We start from the raw sequence: 7,212 nt of genomic DNA on the forward strand, positions 1-7,212 counted from the left end.
ATAACTGGAGCTACTAGTTATGAATCAATTAAAAATTACTTTGAAGATTCAACGTAGTGCCAGTTTGGCTCTAGCACATCTAACCAGAAGGGCTAAGGCTGGCTTCAACAGGAACAGCCAAATCCGAGATCGAGCCATTTGCCATTTTTGGGTAGTTAGTTTAACTTTCATATATCTTCCCATCCTTTTTTGCCTAGCCTAAATGGCTTTGATGTTGAAGACCATATTAATTTGCTTCAGTGGCACTAGGACAACCATATTGGCTTTGGCTGACCCGTTAGAGTTAGCCTAATGGGTGGAAGGGGAGGGAAGGGGAGGATCGATGGTGGCATGAGAGAGGGGTTGACGATCACGATGATGATGCGAGTGAGGAGGAGAGGGTGGCGACGACACAGGGGAGAAAGGAGAGGGACGCTAGGAGCGTCAAGGGCGTGGGGGAGGGGAGGGTCGGAGGGATGAAGGATGACCTAAATATTATTGTTGAGTGATAGAGGGTTATTCAACTATCCGACCCGTCGATTTTGATGGTATGTTAAATTTGTGTGTCATTTGTTTGATGGATTTAGTAAAGGTTATGGGTCTAGAGGTGATTTTTGTTGGGTGGGTTTTACAGAGTTTAAACTAGCGGATTATATAGTGGTATAGAAGATATAGTTTTATTAGAACATCTCCAAAATGTGACTCGAAATAATACCCCCAAAATTTAAAATACTACATCATTTTGATAAAAAAGGTAAAGTAGAGCACTGTTGGAACAGTTTTTAAAAGTTGTGCCCTATATTTTAAAATAGGGTACTGATTTAAAATATTGTTGTGGGGGATAGATATCCCCGGGTCCACTAGAAGGCGAGAAGGCCTCGCGTGTGGCCACGGGCCAGTTACCCCGCAAGGCCATCCCTTCGTGGGTCGAGCTAGAATTACTGGTAGAATGGGCTGACCGAAGAAGGCAACAGACTCGAGCCCAAACAATCCATCGGCTCGTGCGCTATCCACAGAAACTACCCGACTTTCCGGCGCATGGCATCCTAGAATATCGGGGCGTATTAGGGATGAGTCAGCGAGATTTTCGGAAGATTAGTTCAGTTTGTTCGCTATTATTTAGGAGACATATGATCCTCATGTACGTATGGAGTGCCCCACGGTCGTGTATATAAGGTCCAGAGGGTACCCCATCATTTCTATCGACCATCTACCTATCTCATCAGCTTTTCTCCATTCAGGAGACCTCGCTTGTAACCCACCACATATAGATCCATCCCAAGAAGTAGTGTATTACGCCTCTCTAAGCGGCCCAAACTTGCAGAAAACCGCCTATCCCTCTCTCGTGCGTCCAGCACGAACCATTGAGTTACAATCAACAGCACCGTCCTACCCAAAAGCACCGCAAGGGGTAGCCCTGGGTGTGCGGACGGACTCTAAACACCGACAGCTGGCGCGCCAGGTAGGGGGTGTGTCTTTGATCTGAGCTAGCTCAATGACCATTACCTCCAAATGCAAGATCGCCCTTCGCCCCGGGACTATGTTTTGCTTTGGAACCATCTCATCCATAGCAGATGAAGAGGGAACTCTGCACCGCATAGCAGATCTATTGGAGAAGAAGCTTTCCTCAGAAATCTCGAGGGGAGCCAGGGCAGAACAGCGGGTGGCACCATCACCCGCACCTCAAGCGAAGATGACCTCTTACAAACCGAAAGTCGGGAGCTCACCTACCCGAAAAACTCCGCTGTCCACTTCGCCCACAAAGGAGTGGACACGGATTACTCGAAAGAAGGAAGCGAGTGTCCCGAGTCAGGGGACGGGAACACGCCAAGCCATCTTTCCGACGCCTTCGCCCTCAAATGAGGATGGAAAGAAGAGCGCCATCGCGCTGGCTCCTTTCTACCCCGACGTCCTCTTCATCAGGGGGAGATTGGAGTTAGCACCCGTCTTCAACGATGAGCCAACCATGCAAGGGGAAGAGCCTCCCCAGCGTGAGGCGCGACGACGGAGGAATAGAAGCCAGAACGTGCGGCGACATCACGAGGCTGGGGAACGGGATCCGGCGCAACCCGTATCCCGGGACGAAGCTTTAGAAGTAGGAAAAACTCCCGACGAGTGGGTACACCGAGAAAGGCGGAACTCTCGCCGCCGTGATCGCCGACAAGCTTAGGACCGAGAACGAGAGCAAGCCGAGCAAGGTGCAAGGCTGCGCCGAGAGAATGCTCTCTTTGCTCGGAACCTGTACCCCGACTTCGCTCGTGCAATGAACACGCCGAGTGAAGTCGGAGGGGTACTGGCCCAGATAGCTGACGGCCTCCCGCGAACCCTAGACACGGAAGGCTACCGGCGGCTGCTTACTCGAGCAGTTAATCACCTTCTACCCATCACTAATCCTCCAAGCGACCTACGCCATGCCATCAACAGCCGGCGAGACACGCGGAGCTCCATCAACGCTTCGCGCGACCGATGACACGAAAGTGAGATAGGGAACCGAGAGGAGTATGTCCGAGATCATGCCATCCTGGCATGAAGTCATGCCACCCGAGCTGAGTCGGTTGCGGCCTCGACCAGTGTCCCGTTCCAGGGACGATCAAGATGACACACAACTGGCTCCCCTCCTTGGGACCGACCTCACGAACGCCGACATGAAGACACGTGCGGAGTCTTCGCACTTACTCCGTGTCTCCGGGCCATCCAGTGGCCCCTAACTTCAAGGTCTCCAACGTCAGCAAGTATGAGCGCAAGCAGGACCTGGGTGGCTGGTTAGCCATCTACACGATTGTCACATGGGCCGCCGGAGCGACGGAGGACGTGATGACAGTGTATTTTCCCATTGTCCTAGGGCAAGACGCAATGCAGTGGCTCCGACATCTACCCCAACATTGCATAGACAATTGGAGCGACTTCAGTTGGTGCTTCATCGCCAACTTCCAGTCCCTCTTTGACAAGCCGGCGCAGCCATGGGACCTAAAATCCATTGGGCATCAGGGCGATGAAACGCTCCGGTTGTACCTCAAGAGGTTTTAGACCATGAGGAACCACACCCCCGAAGTCGCCGAGGCGGGGGTGATTGAAGACTTCTACCGAGGATCCAATGACTCGGCTTTCGTCCGAGCCATACTCCAGAAAAGCGTCGGCCACCTCCGAACACTTGTTCCGGGAGGCAGACCTCTACATCACCACGGATTAACGGGCCCAGGACCTCATCGGAGGCACGAAAGCCGCGCCACACGCGCCACGGTGTGACACGAACCAGCAGCCGGATAGGCGCTGGAAGAAGAGGCCTCGCGAGGAGGTGCACGCCGCCGGGCCACCCGTCGCTCGAGGCCGCGGTGCACCACGCGGAGGGGTACAGACACTGGATGAAATCCTCGATGCCTAGTGCTTGTACCACAAGGATATGCGCCACACCCTAAGAAACTGCAGGGACTTCAAGTACTCCGTCGGGCATGGCCGACCATTCCAGCCTCTACCACCTCCCCCACCGCAAGGAGAGTCTGGCGAGCCCAGGCGGCCTCAGCAGCAGGAAGGGGGAGGGGGTGGAGCGTTTCCGCGCGTCGATAGGGAGGTCAACGTCATCTTCGGAGGTCACAGAGCACAGGAGGCAGCAAAAGCTTAACGACCGACAGGTCCTGGTGGCCACCACCAGTGCTCCAGCTCCTTACCAGTGGTCGGAGCACGCGATAACATTCAACCGAGCTGATCAATGGCTCAACTTTGATCAACCCGGCAAGTGCATGCTCCTCATTGATCCAGTGATCCGAGAGAGCCGAGTGAAGAAAGTGTTAGTGGACAGGGGAAGCAGCATCAACGTCACCTTCCCTCGGATGCTCCAAGCCTTGGAGGTCGCACTCAAAAGACCTCACCGAGTCAGATACTCCTTTCTTTGGCATTGTGCCGACTGAAGGGGAGTACCCGCTTGGGCACATCTATATGTCCATCACCTTCGGGACCCTAGAGAACTACAGAACTGAGTTCCTGAGGTTTGAGGTAACACGCTTTAACTGCGGGTACAACGCCATCATCGATAGGCCGGGACTCGCAAAGTTCATGGCCATTCTGCATTACCCATACATGATACTAAAAATGCTGGGACCTCAAGGAATCATCACTGAGCGCGCTGACTTCCAAGGCGCCGTAGAGTGCTTTCGGGGAGCCATTCAAACAGCTCTCACTGCTGGGCCCTCGACAACTCTTCCCCCGTAGGCAAACACCAGGCTGGAGGAGGATGGTCTCACGATACCCACCAATGAAGCTCAAGCCATGACCTCTATACAGCCGACTGAAGAGACTAAGAGGATTAATCTAGGATTCTTTGATGAGCGCAAGAATGTCGTCATCAGTTCCAACCTTGATGACAAATAGGAAAGCGCGCTCGTCCGGTTCTTGTAAGATAACTGGAACGTATTCGCATGGCAACCTACGGATATGGCGGGAGTCCCGAGAGAACTGGCCGAGCACAAATTGAAGGTGTATCATCAAGCAAGGCCGATTTGACAGAAGTTGCATCGTTTCACGCCTGACAAAAGGGAAGCTATTCGCGCCGAATTAGCTCGCTTAGTGTCAGCAAGGTTCATTAGGAAAGTACTACACCCTGAGTGGCTAGCTAACCCTGTTCTTGTACTCAAAAAGAATAAAGTTGATTAGCGCATGTGTGTCGACTATACTGATCTCAACAAGCATTGTCCGAAGGATCCTCTCGGGCTCCCTATAATAAATCAGGTAGTTGACTCGACTACTGGCTGTTCTATGTTCTCCTTCCTAGACTGTTACTCCAAATATCATCAGATCAGCCTGACAAAAGAAGATGAGGAGAAGACTGCTTTCATCACCCCATTTGAAGCTTTCTATGATGTGGTCATCAAGACAGAAAACTCAGAAAACTTCATCAAAGATTTGCAGCTGGTCTTCAATGGCTTAAGGCGCTACCAATGGAAGCTGAACCCAGAAAAGTGTGTCTTCGGAGTACCAGCCGGAAAGCTGCTTGGATTTATTGTCAGCCACCGAGGAAATGAAGCAAATCCGGAGAAGATAGAGGCCATCATGAGAATGGAAACGCCGCGGTCGCAGAAAAAGGTGCAAAGGCTTACTGGATGCATGGCAGCTTTGAGCAGGTTCATATCAAGGCTGGGCGAGAAAGGAATGTCATTTTATAAATTACTCAAGAAGGTGGACAAGTTTCAGTGGACCACAGAGGCACAAGAAGCTCTAGAGGCACTGAAGAAGTTCTTGACCACACCGCCAATACTCAAGCCACCGCGCCGTGCTACGCCCGGCCAGCTAGTAGAAGATTTGCTCATATATATCTCCTGCACGACTCACGTGGTGAGCACCGCGTTAGTAGTCGAGCGGGCGGAAGAAGGACATGCATACCCGGTGCAGCATCCTGGTTATTTCATCAGTGAAGTCCTTGGGCCCTCGAAGATAAGGTATCCTCAAGTCCAAAAGCTGCTATATGCGGTACTTCTAACCGCTCGCAAGCTCTGGCACTACTTTGACAACAACAAAGTCATAGTAGTCACAGGATTTCCGATAGGTGATATTCTCCACAACAAAGAAGCCATTAAAAGGATAGCCAAGTGGGCGTGCGAGCTCGGGGCTCATAACATAGAGTTATGGCCCCGCACGGCGATAAAGACTTTGGCACTGGTTGACTTCATATCAGAAAGGACTGAACACCAGGTCCCAAAAGCCTAGAAGTTGCTGAAGTATGGAGAATGTACTTTGATGGCTCGCTGAAGCTGCAAGGAGCGGGTGCAGGGATTCTGTTCATTGCTCCCAGAGGTGAACAACTTACGTATGCACTTCGGCTCTTGTTTCCGGCATCCAATAATGCAGTAGAGTACGAAGCACTAGTCCATGGGCTGAGCATCACAGTATCACTCGGCATCAAGAAGCTGATGGTGTGTGGCGACTCGCTGGTAGTCATAAGTCAAATAAACAAATATTGGGACTGCTCGACCGACTCAATGGGCAAATACCGTGCAGTCGTGCGAAAACTGGAAGACAAGTTCTAAGGATTGGAGTTCCATCATGTGGAAAGGGATCGCAATGCAGTCACTGATGCATTGTCGAAGCTGGGATCTAGTCGGGCCTAGGCTCCACCTAGGATCTTCGTCCAAGATATATCGCAACCAAGCATCATCATGGATCAGATAGAAGATTACAGCGCCTTGAGTCAGCCAGAGGCAGATCCCAATTACTGGAGAGAGCCAATCATCAGATACAAAAAAATGAAGAGGAGCCGGATGACAAGGCTGCAGCAGAGCGCATTGCAAGGCAGTCAACCCATTACACCATCATAGGGGGTTTGTTGTACAGAAGAGGCGCAGGGGGAGTCCTCATGAAATGCATCCACTTGGCCACCGGGAGACAGCTATTAGATGAAATTCATGCTGGGCAGTGTGGCATGCATGCTGCATCAAGGACTCTAGTGGGAAAGGCCTTCAGATCTAGTTTCTACTGGCCAACTGCGAAGAGTGATGCTGCCGAGTTAGTCCAGAAGTGCGAGACGTGCCAATTCTTTTCAAAACAGCAGCAATTGCCCGCGCAGCTGCTGCAGACCATTCCTGTAACCTGGTTATTTGCATGCTGGGGGCTGGATATGTTCGGACCTTTCAAGAAAGCTCAGGGAGGCTATACTCATGTACTAGTTCCCATTGACAAATTCATGAAGAAGATAGAATACAAACCAATTGCTTCCTTGACCTCCGCAAAAACAGAGTTTATCTAGGAGATAATGTTCAGGTTCAGAATACCAAATAGTATTATCACTGACCTAGGATCCAACTTCACCAGCTCGGAGTTCTTCAATTTCTGTGAGCAAAGGAGTATCTAGATCAAGTACGCATCAGTGGCACACCCAAGAGCTAATGGCCAAGTGGAGAGAGCCAACGGAATGATACTGGATGCACTCAGAAAAAAGGTATTCGACAAGAGCGAGAAGCTTGCAGGAAAGTGGATCAGAGAGCTGCCATGCGTAGTCTGGAGCCTACGAACTCAGCCTAGCCGAGCTCTGCATGGAAACACCCCATTCTTCATGGTGTATGGGTCGGAGGCAGTGCTGCCTGCCGATCTGATCTTTGGGGCGCCTAGGCTAACCTTTGAAAGCATAGCTATGGCAGAAGCAACCAGGCTAGAAGACATTGATGTGCTGGAAGAGAAACGACTGAATACGATAATTCAGTCGGCCAGATATCAGCAGACCTTGAGGCGCTACCATGACAAAGCTGT

This window comes from Zea mays, chromosome 2, assembly GCF_902167145.1.
Source record: "Zea mays cultivar B73 chromosome 2, Zm-B73-REFERENCE-NAM-5.0, whole genome shotgun sequence".
Classification (NCBI taxonomy): Eukaryota; Viridiplantae; Streptophyta; class Magnoliopsida; order Poales; family Poaceae; genus Zea; species Zea mays.